Source organism: Hyla sarda, chromosome 1 (genome assembly GCF_029499605.1).
Source record: "Hyla sarda isolate aHylSar1 chromosome 1, aHylSar1.hap1, whole genome shotgun sequence".
Taxonomy (NCBI): domain Eukaryota; kingdom Metazoa; phylum Chordata; class Amphibia; order Anura; family Hylidae; genus Hyla; species Hyla sarda.
In genome coordinates, this window is record NC_079189.1 from 388,217,819 (window position 1) to 388,239,702 (window position 21,884).

The following is a 21,884-nucleotide window of genomic DNA, read 5'->3' on the forward strand; positions in this document are numbered from 1 at the left end:
CATTCAGCAGGGCAAGTCAGGAATATATCTATATATTTATCCAAGCACACAAACCCAGAGTATGATGATGTTATGGATGATGAACACTAGGGATGAGCAAATCGAATCTGACAAATCCGAATTTGTTACAAATAGGGATAAGCGAATGTAATCTGATGAATCTGAATTAGTTACGAATTTCAGGAAAAATTTGCTTTGCAATTAATTTGAATATCGCCGTGATTCGATCGTACTAATCCCTTCATTATACTCCATTTAGTGTGGTCCAGGCTCCAGAGTATCTAAGATGGTGGATCCACATGTCAGGACATGGTGCAAGGAACGCTGGGAAGGCGGAAACAAAAGTAGGCGGGATGACTCTGAATCACATTTAGCCTATCAGCAGCCAGTCACCTCTGTAATGTCACAGCCAGTCACTTCAGCGTTCTATTGCAGAGAGATAGAGAGGGAAAGATAGAAGTTTGTGTTGCACAGAAAAGCATTTTTACATCAGTGACTCACCTCAAGCCCAAATCCAGCCTAGAAGTACTGAGAGGGAAGAGAAAGATTGAGAGAGAAAGTGCAATTTTTTGTGTAGTATTCAGCGACTGTGTACTGCAGTACTGGTGTGTGCAACAACTGAAAAGCTAATAGTAGCCAGCCAGTTAGGGTGAGCAGAGGACTAAAAGCCATGATCACCTGCTATTAGTGCCTAATACAGGTTGCGTAGCAGAGCGTAATGTCCTCTATTAAGTGTAATCTGTGCGTACATAGGTGGTGTACCATTTTGTTCCTGTTAAAGTCTTAAGGGCCTCGTTACTGTGAAAGGCTGGCCCAAACTACACACCTGCTGGTGTTGTAGACAAATACTGTTTTAAGTAGTGGAGCGTATTGTCCTCCCCTCATATACGCACTAAGTATATCAGGTAGAGAAGTGCAAGGACATGCACAGAGGAGTGGCAGAGGCCTAAATTCATCAGGCGCAAGCAGAGGTTGCAGCAGACTAGGGGCAAGTGGCAACAGGAGTAGCAGCAAGCGGCCTGAGCTCCTGGTATCAGCTAGTGGTCGTGTCTCGACCAGCAATCCATCTATTGGTTAACATGGTCATCCACTTTACACCCCCAGTCAATAGTCGGTGGGTTCCTCAGACACAACCCTCAGTTGGTATGGCCCGGGAGCAGTCCCTGTCCTCCCATTGCCTCTATCCTATGCGGTTCCCTCCCCCACAGAAGTATTGTATGCTGTGGGTTCACCTCCACTATTTAGTAAGGACGATCTACTAGAGGACAGTCAGCAGCTACTGCCCAGCCAAGAAGTGGAGGAGACATCCGCTACTTCTTCCGCTAGGCGGGCAAGTTGTGATGAGGAGAGTGGCATGTGAAATAGTGTTGCGAGCATTCAGGCTCCTGAAGCAGACACTGTTGAGGAACCTGAGGAGGACATCAGTGACATGCAGACACAACTCAATGATGATGAAGATGACCACAATTGGGAGCTGGGTGCAGAAGGGGCTTCATCATCAACAGAAGAAGAGGGTTACAGGTTGCCCGTGAGGTTTCTTTCTTTTTGTGTGTCGCATGTCCATGGATATCCCATGTTTTTAACCTAATGGATTAAAAGTCAAGTTTTATACTACTATTTTTCACTTCGCTAGTGGAGCAGCTGGAGGCCTGTGCTTTCTTGCCCTTCCTTGTCTATGCCCTTGAGGCAGCAGCTGATCCAGCAAGGTGGTAGCATGGTTGGCAGTCAGCATAGAAGCAGAAGTGGAAATTCTGGAGCCAAACATGCCTGGGGTAGACCAAATGCTTTGTGGCAGCCTACCTTCCCGGGATGAAGTCGAACAGGGGTTCCTGGAGTTGGCGGCAGTAGCAGTCATTCAGTGCGGACTGTTGGTGGGAAAATCAGCTACGTGGCAGTGTGGCAGTATTTCATCAAGCATCCGGAGGAGGTTAACATGGCCACATGCAAGATGTGTCGGCAGAAGGTAAAGCGTGGCCAGGGTCCCAATGTTGGCACCACGGCCCTGCGCCAACATATGCAGCGTCAACATAAAGCGGCTTGGGAGAACCGTGGCAACGATGTGATGGTCCAGCCTGCTGCATCACCCAGTGGCACGCCGCTCCCTCTTTCAGCCAGCCAAGGCTCCACTACCTCAGCCAAAGAAGCTGTCTATCATTCCCATCTTCTGTCGCCTCAGATGCTCCTGCTCCTCCTACTTCGAGCCAGTCATTCCACCAGCAATCCATGGGCGAAGCCATGTCCAAGAGAGAACAGTATGTGCCCACTCATCCTACGGCGCAGAAGCTGAATGTGCTCCTTTCCAAGTTGCTGGTGCTGAAGTCCCTCCCTTTTCAAGTGGCGGACTCTGCACCTTTCAGAGAACTGATGGCTTGTGCCGAGCCGAGGTGGAGAGTCCCAAGCCATCATTTCATTGCGAAATAGACAGTACTAGCCCTTCACAATTTTGTGGAAGAGAAGGTAGGCCAGTCCTTGAACCTGTCGGTGTGTACCAAAGTGCAGGGCAGCTCCAACATCTGGAGCTGTAACTCTGGTCAGGGACAATACATGTCCTTTATGGCTCACTGGATTAATGTGGTTCCTGCACAGCCACCACACAAACTTGGACAGGTCACGCCTCTTCCTCCTCCATTGTCTCCCACCATTGGTCCAGTGACAATGTGCGACCCCCGCCTCCTCATCCTCCACCGTGTCCTCAGTCTCTGCCTCCTCATCCTCCACTGTGTCCTCAGTCTCCATTTGTGTGCAGGGCATGTTCTTCATAAGGTTTGCCTTGGCGTACGAAGTCACACAGGGGAGGAACTGCGAAAAATCATTCATCAAGAAATCGAATCATGGCTTACTCCACGAAAACTGGAAATGGGAATCATGGTGACCCATAATGGGAAGAACATCTTGTCTGCACTGCGACAAGGAAGCCTGAGCCATGCGCCCTGCAAGGCACACGTGTTCAATCTGGTTGTCAAGAGGTTCCTGAAGTGTTCCCCCTATCAATGGGAAGGAAACTTTGCATGCACTTCAGCCACTCATACACTGCAAAGCACACCCTCCTTGAGCTGCTGCGTCAGAACGGTATCCCACAACATAGTCTGATTTGTGATGTTTCAACACATTGGAATTCCACCCTCCATGTGTTGGACTGACTGCACGAACAGAGAAAAGCCATCACCGATTTCTTGATGATCCAAGCAGATAGGGGGAATCCCCTGTGTAACTTCAATGTCAACCAGTGGCAGCTCACACGTGACACCTGCCGTTTGCTCAGGCCCTTTGAGGAAACAACATTATTAGTCGGTTGCCAGGATGGGATGAACAAAGTAATTCCACTGCTTCATTTACTTAACATGTGTTCAAAACAATGGCTGGTCAGGGCACTGGAGACGTGGCACCTATATCTCACGGCCCCATGAGCCCTGTGGGGACTGAACTGAAAGAGGGGGAGGGCGACAGTGGAGCACAGTTTAGGTTTCATGAAATGGGAGGTTTTTCTAGTCATTGGGCAGGAGAAGAGGAGCAGAACAGCCAGAGGAGCTATAGGGTGATAAGGAAGGCAAGACAGAGGACCCAGACACAGTATGCAGTGGAGATGGAGGCAGGGAGTCCCTACGAGTCACGTGCACAAATGGCACGATGCATGCTCACTTGCTTGTGTAGTGACCACCGAATTGTCAAAATTCGGCAGCAGGATGACTTCTGTCTCTCCACCTTATTGGACTCTCGCTACCAGCACAAAATGGGGGCCTTTTTTACACCCACTGAGAGACAGGTCAAACTGACCTACTACGGAGATATGCTACATGCATATGCAGTTGGCTGATGCCTATCTGCGCCATTGTCCATCCTCTTGCAGGTCTGACTCGGGGAGCCATCTGTGCTAACCTTCCACTGCCATGGCTGCTGGGGAGGGGTGGCAGGAGCAGGACCAGCTCCATCAGCAACAGCCTGAGTCTACAGTCACTGATGAGTAGCTTTCTTCACCTGCACAGTGAAGCAACTCATCAGAAGCAGGTAGACCTGGAGCCGGACCTGAACCAGCAGGTGGTGGCATACCTTGACATGACCCTGATATGTAGGAAGGAAAAGATAATTTGCACTCACCACCGGGTTCGGTAACTCGCGTTCCTATGTAGAAATGACCACTGGATCAGAGGAAGACATCACTTGTGTGCGCACAGAGGCTGTTCTTTCCATTTATCCTAGCACCACCACCTGGCCAGATTCCTACTTGATTGCTCAGCTGTGTCATTCGCTTCACTGAACGGTACACAGTTTGATCCCTAGTTTGTTCGTTTGGTGCCGTCCCTGCTTTTTCTACCTACACGTATATATCTTGACATGACCCTGCCAACACTCCTTGAAGATCCGCCGGACTTCTGGGCAGCCAAACTTGATTTGTGGCCGCAACTAGCAGAGTTTGCCTTGGAAAAGCTGTCGTGCCTGGCCAGTAGTGTGCCATCAGAATGGGTGTTTAGTGAAGCTGCTGCCATAGTAACCCCAAGGAGAACTCGTCTGTCCATGAAAAATGTGGAGAGATTGACCTTTGTAAAGATGAATCAGGCATGGATCAGCCAGGATTTCCACCCACGAATGCCTGATGCATCAGAGTAGGTTGACCATGGTGCCACTCCAACACTTCACAGATATAGATAGTGCAAAACATATTTAAGGTGCTGCTCCCCAGTTACAGAAATTCCTCCGCATCAGATCAATATTGAGGATATGCATTGGCTAAAACTTAACTTCTCTCAGGATAAAATATATGGACCCCAATTTTTTTATTCATGGCCATGAATATTGGCACCCCTGACATTTTTCAAGAAAATGAAGTATGTCTCACAGAAAAGGATTGCAGTAACACATGTTTATTCCCTTTGTGTGTATTGGAACTAAACCAAAAAAGGGAGGAAAAAAAGCAAACTTGACATGACATCACACCAAACTCCAAAAATGGGCTGGACAAAATTATTGGCACCCTTAACCTTATATTTGGTTGCACACCCTTTGGAAAAAAATAACTGAAATCAGTCGCTTCCTATAACCATCAATAAGCTTCTTACACCTCTCAGCCAGCATGTTGGACCACTCTTCCTTTGAAGATTTTGGCTTAATTTCATAAGTTGCTTTTTATGTCTCTGTGTCAGGAGTGGGGTCCTTCCTGGGTCTCTTTCCATGACCTTTCATTTCATTAAAATGTCGATGGATAGTTTGTGCTGACTCTGATGCTCCCTGAGCCTGCAGGCCAGCTTGAATATCTTTGGAACTTGTTTGGAGCTGCTTACCCACCTTCCGGACTATTCTGCGTTGACACCTTCATCAATTTTTCTCTTCCATCCATGCCCAGGGAGATTAACTACAGTGCCATTGGTTGCAATCTTCTTGATAATGTTGTGCACTGTGGACAAAAGCAAATCTAGATCTCTGGAGATTGTTGATATTTTCCCACAATTTGGGTTCTCAAGACCTCAGACAGTTCTCTTCTCTTTCAGTTGTACATGCTTAGTGTGCCACACTAAGCATGGACAACAGAAAGAAGAGAAGAGAACTGTCTGAGGACTTGAGAACCAATGCATAGACTAAGTGAACTTCTCTCCTTTGTATCTGCTTTCAGGTGTTATTGTTATATTGCCCACACCTGTTATTTGCCCCAGGTGAGGTTAAAGGAGCATCACATGCTTGAAACAATCTTATTTTTCCACAATTATGAAAGGGTGCCAACAATTTTGTCCAGTCCATTTTCGGAGTTTGGTGTGACATTATGTCCAATTAGTTTTTTTCCTCTCTTTTTTGGTTTAGTTCCAATACACACAAAGGGAATAAACATGAATATAGCAAAACATATGTCATTGAAATCCTTTTCTGTGAGAAAACACAGACACAGCCTGGAGCTGGCAACAGCATGAGGAGAATATATGGGGGCAGAATGAGACAGCCTGGAGCTGGCCTCAGCAGAAGGAGGACATATGGTGGCAGTATGAGACACACCTGGAGCCACTGTATGATAGCTATCATGCCCCCTCCCGTAGGCTTGCATTGAGGGGTGGCGGCGTGACATCACACGCCGCCGGCCCTGTGGTCGAGCGTAATCAGTCCCGGAGCGAACACACTCTGGGGACTGATTACAAACGGGGTGCCGCATGCATGATCACGGGCGTCCCCAGCTGCGGGATTCCCGAGATCAGACATCTGATCCCCTATCCTTTGGATAGGGGATAAGATGAGTAAGCACCGAAGTACCCCTTTAAGGTGTAAAGTATGATCATTTTTAAACACATTATCAATTCTTTGTTAAATTTACGTATGCGCCATGGCTGTCATGAACTTAAATTAAACTCAAAGAGAATATGAACTTAGATACAGCATATTTATTACTTTACAACAATAAAAATATATATTTTCAGTGGAGGAAAGACTTGTTTTCAGTGATAACAGAGCTATTTTTGCAGTGTACACATATTTTGTTTGTAGTTAGATAAAATGTTTCTTAGGTTTTCCCAGTCCTAATTTTTATAACTACTTCTTTGTTTTGTATTCTGAGATAACTTTGCACATTTCTATCTTTGATATAAACCATGAAAATACAATTATATAAGCTCTGTTTGTAACCAGCTCATGGACACCGGATAAGAACTTTTATGCAGTTTAAACATTATCTTTAAAGCACGGGAACTGAAATCAAAGAACAGAATGTTTAACCCATTAAATCTTTAGGAGAGCTAGACATTAGCATTTTTACATTTTCCTTTATTATGTATTGTAAGTTATTTTGACAACTTTGCATGAAGATGATTCGATTCATATTGCGCAAAGTTTATGCAGTAATGTAAACATGTGTAAATTGTATGGACATTTTACAGTGACCCGTCCAGGATGACCATTTTAAGTTGCAAAAATTGTATCTTGAAACCAAAACTCTATGGAAAACTAATAACTGGTTTTTAAACTCTCCCTATGCTCCTACATCAATAAGAAAATAAGCAGATAGATATCACAGCCAAAGCAAGTCCCTGCATATCAAAGTCAGAAAGACCTGCTGGAAGCTGGACTTCTCTTTCAATGTAGAGGACAGGAGTTTTATCAAGGTCTTGTAACATAAAATGTCCATAGAGGTAACCAACCACATACAGCACTCACCACATACGTACAGGTAAAAATCCTTCTTTATTTTTCAAGGTGCAACATCACAGGTGCTTAGCAGATCCAACAGGCTGGGACATCATATCAGTTCAAGCTGGATTACAGCTGTTGTGCGTGTAGGCTTTATGCTTCTGATGAAGCGTGAAGCCTGGTGTCCAAAGCAGCAGCTAACCCTGGCACAGGTAAAGAGTAGTACAGAACCTCCCTGTACTGCCTACCATACAGCCAGTCAGTAATAACTTCCAGACAGCCCGTCAGTACATGCACTTCAGTAATACAGGTGTTTTACCAGTAAAATACCCATTCTGATTGGTCAGTTCTTCCAGCCATTTATAGGTTTCGCATATCTGGACCCTCCATAGCATTGCATCTGGTTTCAAGTTACAGTGATCAAGAAAAAAAAAACATTGTATGTTAAAAATAACGTAACCTTAGGCCATTATAAGTTAAGGGACCATTGAATTTTTTTTTTTCTTTATCTTTCACACTGTTGCCATTTCTCTTTTCCTTTAGTTGCCTCTATTTCCTTCTACAATTCTTTGTGGGTGATATATGCCCAAATAAGCCTGCTGGATATGCGCACTTCTATTTTTAACCCTGTATCACATTATATATTTACTAGTCCATCATGCAAATGTCCATAACTACTTTATGTATCAGTGTTGTTCTTGCTCATTTGGCCCACTTATTCTGGGTAAACACATCACACTCCAATCCAACCCCCTTGCTTGAACATGGACTGTTTCCATTTAGCATATCACAGTACTTTTAGTGGGTACCAGGTAATTCATGGGAAGGCTGAATTTAATGCAGAGGGAAATAATCTATAAATATATTTTCTTTATGTTTGTATTGCATTACACTTGGTGACATTTCCTTAGGAAATGCAAACTGTTTACATGCAATGTGCTTTATAGGAAAGGTAATTTATATTTCTGGGGAATATTTCGCCTGTCAATCTGAATTTATGTATCTCTATGGGTTTTTTTCTGTTAAAGAGCATACGCTTTTGCCTTTCCTGCCTTAATAATTATGCAGTTTTATACATCCAAGGCTGCTATTTTCTGACAGGTATGAGGCAGCATATGGGATGTGATATTTGCAACCAATATGAGTTTGTCTGTTAAGTGTTAGCTATTTGCTAAAATAGCAAATCAAGATCCGCCAGTGTATTAAACTCACTTCATTTGTGAGTTATATAGCAAGTCATTTCGGTAATCCCTTGAGTGTCACAGCAATCTGAAGACATGCTATGTAATTCTGTGCTGAGATATCAGGAACAATCAAGGCTTTAAATGAAAAAGCATATTCATGATTAAACACTACTGTACACATTTATATCACTGCCTTATTGCCTCTTCAACACACAGCAAGAAAAAAAACATATAAAAAGATGAACCTGAATGCTAATATAAAAAATATACATTTGTGCTTTTGTAGATATGGTGTGATTTTCTTATGTATAGCACGTCCACTCTGCAGTTTTTAATTGACATACAAAAAAAAAAAAAGGAAAATAGTTAAAATTTTTACCTTACAATGAGATGAGCCCAAAAATGAAATCAAACAGATAACAATAAATGAGACATTCACCTATTAAGCTATAAACTGCGCTAGAATACAATTATAAATAAACTGTTTAGTTCAAAAATGCTACATAGAGGAAAATTGCTGACGTGAGATTGTCGACTGCAGTGAAGAAAAACTGCAATGGAGAAAACTAAATTCAGAAATGACATTTTATTTACATTAGCTGATGCTGCAATATATACAGTGCTGTGCAAAAAATGTTAGGCAGGTGTGTGGGAATAAATGCTGCAAAGTAAGAATGCTTTTAAAAGAAGAAGGGATAATAGTTTATTTTTATCAATGTAATAAACATACCTTGACTAGCTCCCACACCAAGTTGGATTCTGGTAGGACGCCATCAAGAGGGTCCATTGCCTTGCCTTGATGAAGGGTCCTGTACCGTGCAGGGTAAGGTGTCATAATACTACAGGCCAGGCCAGACAATAAAGGAAAAATAGCATCTTACCAATCAGCTTCTGTGTCAGCACTCATACCCCCTGAGGGCAGGAGATTTAAATGGGCAGCTGTATTGCTTTAGTGCCTGTGATTGTGGTTATCACCAGTCACCAGTGTTCCTGACTCCTGTTTTTTCCCTGTATTCCTAATTTTGCCTTTTCCTTGACTGTTCACTTGCCTGCTGATTTTGTACTATGCCCACCTCCTGGTTTGACTCTTGCTTGTCTTGACTGTTTCTAGTTCTGATTTTGTACTATGCTCCCATCCAGGTTTTGACTTTCTGGCTGGTTAACCTCTTGTGTGCCAATTTGGTTCCTGACATGTCCGTGTGTTGCAGATATAACTTTCATTGACCACTTCACTACCTGGTTTCTATATTTCTTATCATGCATTCCCATCAGCATGGGTGACTTCAGCATCACCATCAACAACTCCCAGTCATTTACTTTATTTTACATTCATTGCATTTGCATTTGTGTTATGATACATATTTTAAGCTCTTATCATATGTAAAGCACCTTGAAACCAACCAGTGGTCTAAATAATAATAATAATAATAATAATAATAATAATAATAATATGCATTCACCAACCCTCTTGTGACTCTAATGATTTGGTAAGCACTGCTATATTCAAGGACCCTCTGAGACTTCTTTATTGAACTTGACTCTTCTTATATCTCAATATAATGTTTTGATACTTGATTAAGACTTTGATAATTACATTTTATTCTAAAACAATAAGAATCAATTCACATTTAATAGCATGTCATGACTTATGGTAGACTATGGAGTTATTGCTTTAGGCTTATAATGTTGTAATTATACATCAACAACCAAAACATCAATGGCACTGGTTCAATGAGATATTGACCTTGGCAGTAAATGTATTCATTGCCATGTAAGCAACCTTAACGTTAATCATAGCAAGTCCTACATTTTGGTAAATGCTCTGCAACTCACATTAAGGCTATGTAGCTATTAAGTTCTTTTGATAATTTCTTAAATGAGCAAAAGAAATAGCAGCCTAAAAATAGCAGTTTTACAACATAAAAAGCCATAAATTTGCCTTTTTCTCCCACTGAGTTCTTGTGGAAAATGTTCCCCTAGTGGCCATACATATTAATGTTATGTACATTTTTTAAGTCCATACACAAGCCAGCAAGCAGCCATATATGGGACATATTTGGGATGTAAACAGCCCAACATACATCCCAAATGGGAAAGAGGATTTTTTGTGCAATAGGTTTTTCAGATCAAAAAACAACTAAAATACATGAAAAAAAGCAGGAATATTTTATGGCTAAAAATTGCCCATAAGCAAAAAAATCTGAACATTTCAGACTAATTGCTTTAAAAAAAAGATTATTTTTTTAGCCATGAAATATATCCAAAGAGACACACACCTCAAAATAAATTGGAAGCGACCATAAAGTAGTGGTGCCTAAGCCCTGATTTCTGAAGTGGTCCAAGTCCCCCATAACCACATAAGGAGATGACAGTTTTATAAATATCAAAAAATGATTAGTAAGGAGCCCTGTTACAGATTTGCATTGAAACCCCATAGTTTAGCTACTGTAGATCTATACTTCTAACTATCTAGTTCATTCTTGTTCTGTTGTTACCCTTTGTTGACTTGTTATGGGACAAATCTCCACTAGCTTTGAAGGCCATATGTCTAGCAAAAACCAGTAAGCTATTTTTTTTATTATAAGGAAAGGAGTAGCTAGTGATAACGCCCATTAAACATTTTTATAGACCATTTAGATGTCAAGGATGCCTAGGTCAGTGCCCTTTAATAATGTGCTTTTACTGCTGTCCAGTACTTCTCCCATAACACATGAATCAGTTTTATACTGTGGATCCATTGGGAACCCATCAATGGATTATATTTGTTTAGTCTTATGGTCAACACCCCATGACCCTGACTAAGAGTCATTTTTTAAAGTGTACATTTTCTAACCATTGTTTTCCTGAATTTACAACTTCATTATTATATATAGAAAAGTCCACGGTAGTCACAGCACTGGTAAAAACATCCATTTATTAGAATCCATTAAAATCGACAGGATACAAAAACCTCTCAGGTCAATTTTAATTGATTCTAATAAATTGATGTTTTAACCATTGCTGGGACTACCGTGGACTTTTCTATTCTGGAGACAGGGAAGGAGGACTGCGCTTTCCGTTTTCCTTTTCTCCATTATTATATATACTGAACTACGGAGCCAATCAGCAGTTTAACTGCATCATAAAATTATACAAAACACAAAAATAATCAGACCATTAAAATATTATACTTTGAGTAAAAATACAGCTTAGTTGTAAAATGTTATTCTTTTCATTGTTTCTTTTCCCTTTCTTGCATTGGTTTCATGCCAGTGGTCTCCATCTGATTGCATATGGAACAACACTTATGCAGAAATGAGCTTTCTAGGTATTTGGCTTCTTTCAATTATGTATGAAAAATGCAAACACTTCCATATTTGGTTGTGTTTTATGTGTGTGTCTTCTGTATAAAACACATAAATTAGGCCTTGTATTGTGTGGAATTAAAGCAAGATGACAGTTTAAGAGGATTAGCAGGCATTGCCAGTTCCCCTCAGTGTGTTTTGGAAATCAAATTGAAAGAAGTCATTCTGAATGCAAAAAATATATAAATATGTGCAATCAAAAACTGAATCAACATTCAACACAATATATTTTTTATTCCTTCAAAAGAACATGCAGTAAAATTGTGTTCACATATTCATCTGCTAAAGGTCCATTAATTTAATGGATTAGCCTTTCAGAAAAAAATAAAAACATTTACCTATTGCACTCTATTTTGTATTCTATGTATTTTTTCCAAACTCTGCAAACTGTAATTAGAAGAAGTAATGTGAACATACACATCCAATAGTTCAAAATACACAGGCCCAGACATATCAACCTACCTGAGGATAGAAATGGTCTGTTTTTTCCATATCAATCAATCATAGCTCATGTTTTTATTTAACAGAGAAGATATGAAACATGAGCTGTGATTGGTTGTTATGGGACAACCAGACACTTTGTATCCTTAGGCAAATTGAAAAATCTAAGCCACAAGTATCATGGATAGAGGATACGTTTTAGATCACATCCAACCACTGGGACCCCCCTGCGATCTCCTGCATGGGACCCCGGCTCTTCCCAGGTGAAGCGGCCAACATGCCCCCTCCATGTATCTCTATGGGTGAGTCGGCAGCTGCTTCTTGCTGGGGACGACACTCTCTATTCCTGGGGAGAGCCTGAGTCCTGCACAGGAGATTGCGGGGGGGTCCAACTGCTGGGATATAAAACCTATCCCCGATCCTTTGGACAGCGGAAAAGTATTCTACATGATACATCTCCTTTAACCCATTAAGGACCGGGGGTTTTTCCGTTTTTGCATTTTCGTTTTTTGCTCCTTGCCTTTAAAAAATCATAACTCTTAATTTTGCACCTAAAAATCCATATGATGGCTTATTTTTTGCGCCACCAATTCTACTTTGTAATGGCGTCAGTCATTTTGCCCGAAAATCTACGCTGAAACGGAACAAAAAATCATTGTGCGATAAAATTGAAAAAAAAACGCCGTTTTGTAACTTTTGGGGGCTTCCGTTTCTACGTAGTACATTTTTCGGTAAAAATGACATCTTATCTTTATTATGTAGGTCCATACGATTAAAATGATACCCTACTTATATAGGTTTGATTTTGTCGGACTTCTGGAAAAAATCATAACTACATGCAGGAAAATTAATACGTTTAAAATTGTCATCTTCTGACCCGTATAACTTTTTTATTTTTCTGCGTATGGGGCGGTATGAGGGCTCATTTTTTGCGCCGTGATCTGAAGTTTTTAACGGTACCATTTTTGCATTGATAGGACTTATTGATCACTTTGTATTCATTTTTAAATGATATAAAAAGTGACCAAAAATGCACTATTTTGGACTTTGGAATTTTTTTGCGCGGACGCCATTGACCGAGCGGATTAATTAATGATACATTTTTATAATTCGGACATTTCCACACACGGTGATACCATACATGTTTATTTTTATTTTTATTTACACTGTTTTTTTTTTTTATTGGAAAAGGGGGGTGATTCAAACTTTTAATAGGGGAGGAGTTAAATGATCTTTATTCACTTTTTTTTTTTGCAGTGTTATAGGTCCCATAGGGACCTATAACACTGCACACACTAATCTTCATCATTGATCACTGGTTTCTCATAGGAAACCAGTGATCGACGATTCTGCCGCATGACTGCTCATGCCTGGATCTCAGGCACTGAGCAGTCATTCGGCAATCGGACAGCGAGGAGGCAGGTAGGGGCCCTCCCGCTGTCCTGTAAGCTGTTCGGGATGCCGCGATTAGCCGCGGCTATCCCGAACAGCCCGACTGAGCTAGCCGGCAACTTTCACTTTGAGCGCGCGGCTAAAGGGTCAATAGCGCGCGGCGCCGCGATCGGCGCTGCGCGCTATTAGAGGCAGGTCCTGGCTTCACTATGACGCCAGGCCCCCCGTGATATGACGCGAGGTTACTGTGTAACCCCGCGTTATATCAGGAAAGCAGGACCAAGGATGTACCAGTACGTCCTTGGTCCTTAAGGGGTTAATGGCAATAATAACATGCAAAAAAGCTACATAGCTGAAAAAATATTAAGTGCTTACAAGGAAAAAATATCCCAAAAACAAACAATCCCTCCCCTTCTCCAAAGAGGCTCATTCACCTTATACTACAGTTCACCCGACTGTTTCAAGTCTATGGCAGACTCGTGTCTGTCCACCAACAGAGATTTCAATGAAGAAGAGAAAGGTTGGGCATATTGCATTTTTGCTTAAACCGACATCAGAGCTGTTAAAGGAGTTCTCCAACTGAAATCTTTTATCCCCCGCTGTGCCCGGGCTGTAAAACTATACATAATAAACTTTCACTTACCTGCCTACAATCCCCCATTGTTCCGATATTGCCGCCCGTGCTCCAGTCCCTGTCAGCTTCCTCTTCCTGCGGGTCGGTGACTTCACTCTGCGCTCAGCCTATCAGCAGCCGCGACGGGACATTGCTGCCGCTGCTGATAGGCTGAGCATAGAGTGCAGTCACCAACCCGCAGGAAGTGGAAGAGACCGGGACCGGAGAACGGGACGGCGATATCGGAACAACGGGGGATCGTAAGCAGGTAAGTGAAAGTTTATTATGTATAGTTTTACATCCCGGGCACAGCGGGGGTTAAAAGTTTTAGCTTAGAGAACTCCTTTAAGCCAACAGTTATTAAATAATGTATGCTGTCAATCTAATAGATCAATGTAATACTATTGATGAGCGGCATTGCCCATATTCGAATTTGCGATCTTTCGCTATATAATCACGAATTTCGCATATTCGCATATGTGAATATTCGCATTTTCACGTATTCGAGGAAGAAAACTTTACTATTGGTTGCTAGGGATGTTGTTGATAACCTCTGACAAGTGTATTTGCATCATTCTAATTGGCCCACAAGTGAAAAGAAGGAATATGCAAATGTTCACATATACGAATATGTGCATATGCGAATATTCACATATGTGAATATACGCATATGCGGAAAAAAGTGAATATTCGTAATTTTGAATATATAGCGAATATATTCGCAATATTCACGAATTTGCGATATTCACGATAAAAATTTGAGATGCGAATATTCGCGCCCAACACTATGTAATTCTATAGTCTATAGTACATGCAGCATGCATAATTTTTCTAAATATTAAAACATAAAATTGACAATATAACAATGATCCCGCAAGGTGAACGATGTAAAAGAAAAAAATTCCAAATTACCGAATTTTTTTTAACATCCCATCTCTGTCAAACATGCAACCAAAAACAATACTATTTGTGTGGCGAAATTGAAAAGAAAACCGGAATTTTGCTAATTTTGGAAGGTTTTTTCATGCTGTACAATTTACATTTAAAATGACATGTTTTGTTTATTCTGTAGGTCAATACGATTAAATGATGCCCATGATATCATACTTTTCTATTATTACGCCGCTTAAAAAAATCTCAAACTTTTTAGCCAAATTAGCACGTTTAAAATCCCTCTATTTTAAAGACCCATAACTTTTTTATTTTTTTGTAAAAGCGGCAGTATGAGGGCTAATTTTTTGCGCAGTGATCTGTAATTTTTATTGATACCACATTTGCGTATATAAAACGAATATGATGTGACAAAAAAGCAGCAAGCTTGGCCTTCTTTTTTTTTCATTTTTTTTTTTTTTACTTTTACACTGATCACCATACGGGATAATTAAAATTATATTTTGACAGTTCAGACATTCACACACGCGGTGATATCAAATATGTTTATTCATTTTTTACACCTTTTGGGGTTACAATGGGAAAACTGACATTTTACCTTTTTATTGGGGGAGTTTTTTTTTTTTTCTTTACACATTATATGTCCCCATAGAGGACAATCATTTGATTACTAATACTGTTCAGTGCTATGCATAGGGCATAGCACTGATCAGTATTATCGGTCATCTTCTGCTCTGTTCTGCTTGATCTCAGACCAGAGCAGAAGACCCTGGGAGAAGGATGGAGGCAGGTGAGGGGACCTCCGTCCGCCATTATGGATGATCTGAACCCCGTGGCGTATTTTTGGTCATTTTTTATAAAAGTCATTAAAAGGCCAATCAATACAAAAATGGTACCGCTAAAAACTACAGATCATGGCGCAAAAAATTAGCCCTCATATTGCCCCATATATGGAAAAATAAAAAAGTCATAGGGGTCAGATGACAATTTTAAACGTGTCATTTTTACTGCATGTAGTTAAGATTTACTCCAATAGTACCACAAAATCAAACCTATATAAGTAGGATATCATTTTAATCATATGGACCTACATAATAAATATATGGTGTCATTTTTAACAAAAAATGTACTGCGTAGAAATGGAAGCCTCCAAAAGTTGCTAAATGGTGTTTTTTCTTCAATTTTGTCGCACAATGATTTTTTTCCCGTTTTGCTGTAGATTTTTGGGTAAAATGACTGATGTCATTACAAAGTAGAATTAGTGGTGCAAAAAATAAGTCACCAAATGGATTTTTAGGGGAAAAATTGAAAGAGTTATGATTTTTTAAAGGTTAGGAGGAAGAAATGACAATGAAAAAAGTGGAAAAAATCCCGATCTGTGTAAAAGTAGCATGCTACATATTACCATGGATATTTTTTAATAAAATAAATTTTCCAGAGCATGTGAACTACAGTGGGTTGTGGAATGCCCATTCATATGCATGGGATAAGGAATGTAAACTGGTTTGACACAGATTTAGGAAAATCGGCACCAAAATCTATTTTAAATTTTAAAAGTATGACGTGTGAAAGAGTTTGATTTGCCACTTCTAGAGACTGTTTCCACTAAACTTGTGTATCACCTAAGGTTACAGTAACCAAGTAAAAATGAGAAAATAAAGATTGACCAATGTGATATGCCAGCAAAGTATTACAATAAATTCCTTCCAAGCCCCATTCAATGGGGTAAATCACATCAGGCTTTTCTGTATGAGATCTGTTTAAAAAAAGCAGCATGCTACATATTACCATGGAATTTTTTATTTACAGAAATTTTCCATAGGATGTGAACTACAGTCGGATGTGGAAGGCCCAATCTGATTTAACACAGATTTGGGAACAGAATCTGCACCAAAATCAATGTTGAATCTGACATGTATTAACAAGGTTGGTTTGCTGCTTCTAGAGACTGTTTCCGCCAAACTTGTGTACCAACTAAAGTGACAGTAACCAAGGGTAGTATAGAATACAATGCACTCCTTACCAGCCCCATTCAACAGGGGGGCTTTCTGTATGAGATCTGTGTATAAAAGTATAATGCTACATATTTCCATAGATATTTTGAAGTACATGAATTTTCCATAGCATGTCAACTACAGTAGGTTGTGGAATGCCAATTCACATGCACAGAATGAATAATGCAATCCGATTTCACACAAGTGTAGCAAAGAAAGTGAGCAACGGACCACCTCAACTATCGTGCATGTGTCTGACCAGTCTTCCAAGGCAGGAATAGCAAAAAAAGCCCATCCAAGCAAGACACAGCACTGATCACGAGGTCGGGTGTGAACAAGACTAGAAGTTTATTGCACATAGCACTGATAAATTCTTGGTGCATGTATTGATGTTTGGTGCAATAAATCCTAGCCTAGAATCTGACATGTGTGAACGAGGTTGATCATTATACTGATTAGCTTAGCACACAATGGGTTAATGTCTCTGTGACTTATACTATTAGTAATAATTAGAATATCATCTATTTTCCGAAATAAAAATGTTTCATTTTCCCCCAAAACAATTAAAAGTATCCTTGTGTTCGAATGGAAATCTATTGGGCAATTACATAACACTTGATTTCTTGAACAATAAAGTACAATAATAGAGCAGAATCAATGATTTTAATTACTGAAGGATATAATGTCAATAGACTGTGGTTTCCAATTAAGACAATATTCCAGACGTCGTATCATTTGAATATATGATGTTTTTTTGCTATGCGTGGGCCTTTATCTTTTACCATTATTTCAAGTGTTCTGTTCAGTCCTCAGCGCGGTGATTATTCTTGATTGTGTAGAAGTGATTGGCTTCTTTTGCCTGCTCTTAGAACTTAAAATATGCCATCTTATTCATTTTATTCAAATGTCTTTCAGCAAGAATAAGTTGTTATAATGGAGCATTTACAGCCGTAGATCTGCTATTCATCTTTTATTGTGCAGAAAAACTCTGGGGCTGTATCAGTCTTTTATTCTATGTAACCAAGCAAGAAAAAAAATATTCATTGGCTTTTCAGACCACTGTATATTTAGTTTGCTCTTCTCTTTATTTTCCTACCACTCATACTGTTTTTTTTATCAATTCTTGTCATAAACACTATTTATTTTTTATACATTGCAGAATGTCTCTGTGATTTGTAGCCTTATTATCAAATTTAGTCTGCCTACTACAACTAGAGGAAATAGCAAAAATGCATACAGTATAACTCAATAGAAAAATCCATTCAAGTCCTCTAAGGACTTTTTGTATCTGGATACAATTCACTGTAAAAGCTCCTTAGACATTAGGAAATCATATGGTTTGACTTGTATTCCCCTGCAATCCATAGATATATTATCAATGGTGTATTCTATAAAGCTGCCGGATTCTGAATATACCATATACCATAAGTTCATTGTAAACTGTGGAGGAATGGTTTTATAATATTATTTGTATCCTGGCAGTCAACACTTCTATGGTTGTTTATAGGCACTAATATACAGTATATCGTGCTAGCCCTTTCATTTTATTGAGAGTTTTCATAAGAACATTACAACCATACAGTGCATAGGATTGCACAGAACAAATAAACAGAAATTTAAACAAACATTAAAGGGGTATTCCAGGCAAAACCTTTTTTTATATATATCAACTGGCTCTGGAAAGCTAAACAGATTTGTAAATTACTTCTATTAAAAAATCTTAATCCTTCCAATAGTTATTAGCTTCTAAAGTTTTCTGTCTAACTGCTTAATGATGATGTCATGTTCTGGGAGCTGTGCATGATGGGAGAATATCCCCATAGGAACTGCACAGCTCCCGGGACGTGAGTCATCAGAGAGCAGTTAGACAGAAAACAACAACTCAACTTCAGAAGCTAATAACTATTGGAAGGATTAAGATTTTTTAGTAGAAGTAATTTACAAATCTGTTTAACTTTCCGGAGCCAGTTGATATCTAAAAAAAGATTTGACCTGGAATAACCCTTTAACAAGTGTCTTGATAATGGGAGCAGTTATCATTAGTCACAGTTCAAAGCATTTAACATGAACATACATTGAAAGGGGTGTCTACTCATATGATACGAAAGGTGTAGTGGAATAAAATGGAGACAAGGAGAGATATCTCCATAGGTCTATTGTCTGGAACTCAAAATCAACATGTAAGTATTGTGTGACCTCTATACAATGGACTGGATAGGGCCCTATACCGGCAGTAGGGGAAAGTAATACAGTAAGTGTATAGTATAAAGGATTAAATATCTTTACAGTATGTAGAGGAAAGCCAAGGACCCCATATATGAGAAAAGCTTTGTATCTCCCTAAACCTAAGGCAAGAACCTTTTCCAATGAGTAAGTCATGTTTAATTTGCTAATAAGAACTTCTAGAGAAGGCACTGTGGTTGATTTCCAATTACTAGCTATAGTCACTTTGGCTATTATACAGACAATACAGAAAATATCTCTATAAGGTGGAGGGATTTGATCCATTTATAAAAATAATAACGCTAACTGAGGAGAACATTATATGGTGCATTTAAGCAAAGATTGCAATATTCTACCCAGAATTCCATATGGTAAGAGAGAGCAGATCTGTAATGGAATAAGCGGCTATCGAGTAACTCTCCAGCAACACCCAAGGAGGGTCAAAGCTACCCTTCATAGGTGAGTCTTTTGACAAAAGGAAGTAGACTGGCCCTGGGCCTTTTAGCCATTGTATTATACGGTATAATCTCAGTACAATGGGGGGGATAAATTAAAAACTGTCACCTTAATACTTTTTGGTTTTACTTATAGCAGCCAATCATAGATATGAAAGCTGATCTGTGATTGGTTGTTATGGGCAAAATCAGATCAGGTTTTTCACAGTTTTTACTCATTCTCCAACTATATCAATACAACTGTCTGGGTTCCTGATGAGCCCATGTTTTGCAATGGGAACAAGTTTAAATCTAAGGTAAACATGTTCTCCTATTACTTTGTGTCCCCAGTTTGTTTGTGTTAGCTTACATTGTATATTGTGATCTGGGGGTCTGAAAACCACAGGACCGTCACACTGTATGTAGTATGATGGGTGCTCTGAATACTGAATTTTTCCTTTGCTTGTACATGTATCTTGATGATGTCAGTCACTGTGACTTATAGTTTATTGCATGAAACTATTTTTGCATGGCTCTGTTACCTGTCCCCTAGTACCCCCTTTATACCCTGTATGCGATCCTTGGATATTTTTTGTGTAAGGGTCAGTTTTCTGGTTGGGGTAACCCTTATTAGGGAATGAGTGATCCATAGATAGGAAAAGTGCAGATTTGAGAAAGGGCCATATCCCCCTACCTTCCTCCTTTCATTGTATGGGTGCATTCAGACATACAGTGTTTGCAGTGGATTTCATGTTGAGTTCAATAATTAGGTTACATTGATTTCCACAGCATCAAATCTACAGCATCAAATCTGCAGTATCAAATGCGCAGCAAACACTATTCATGTGAATGTACCCTATGAGTGTTTTCATGAGCCCCGACTGGATGCCCAAAATATTTTTTCCTGTACATTGGGAGCGGCAATAAAAACTACACGTAAGAAATAATTCAGCTCAATACATTCTTCTTAACCAGGCACATTTTTATTATTCAGTATAAATTAATCATAAAACCAACTTGGAGACAGAAAGGGGGTCTGATGTGTTTTGGTGGCTTATAGTTTAGTCATAGTGTATGGAGTAGTATGGACACTATGAATAGTCAGAAGTACTCTTTACCTCCATGTTGGTTTTATGATGGATTTATAGAGAACAATAAAGAGCCACCTGTTTAAGAAGAATGCAATGAGCTGAACAATCCTTTTTAAATATATTTGTCATATCTCATTAAGGTGCCTGTTTTTATAAATTAAATATGACTGTGGTGTCTGGGGTGTTGCAATGATATCACAGGGTCTGGTGGTATTAACCCTTAATTGTCGTGACACCAGGGTGAGGTTTGCTTAGTATTGAAGTTCCTGCCACCAACCGGCCCACAAATGGCAGGGATAATAAACGGAATGTCCACAGCAGATTTTATGCGATAACTGGAAACTTTTGCTTGAACTTGTGTGCAAACAGTCTTTACAAGTATACAGTGTCTCTCGAGGTAACCAGGATGCAGGTTCCTCACAGGCTTTGCTGGGACAGATAGTCTTTAGCTTTAAGCAGGCCACTTTGCTACTAATTATAAGATTTGAGTGGAATAGTAGACACACAGGATTTGTAGTGATGAGCTTTGTAACTCACGGTTTTAGTGGCTGCTGGTTCTTTAGGCTTTGGCCTAGATGACTTGAATGGAGATATGCTGATTGTGCTTGCATGATAGACCGGAACAAGAGCAAATTTAGTGACTACAGCCCCTTATATACTAGGGGGCTGAACTAATCCCATGGGGTGCAAAGCCTGTAAGTCCTAAACCCAGAGAATTCTGGGTACATCACATGACATCATCACATGACCCCGGAAGGTCACAAATATCTATACAACCATTATAATAGATCACGTGACCCTACCCAGGTCCTATAAATTTCTCCACTATACAAAATACATTTCTGTGAGGCGACCAAGGGGCAAGCCCTACAGGAGAGCCCTGTGGAAATGGAGGGACTCTAGCTCAGGGGACCTTAGACAGGAACAGGACCAGGTCCTGTACTGGGACACCACATGAACCTTCAGGGAAGGGTTGCTGCACTCCTACTACACACTTCAAATAGTCAGACCGTCCTGCTGAAATAAGGGAGGTACAGCTGACTTTTATCTAATATGTTTGGGCACCTAAAAGTCAGTGTCAAGAAATATAGAAAATAGTGAGTAGCTGTAGTCAAAGATTGTCACAGAGCACTTTCTTACAAGGAGGAAGATCATACATATACACTGCAGTTGTTG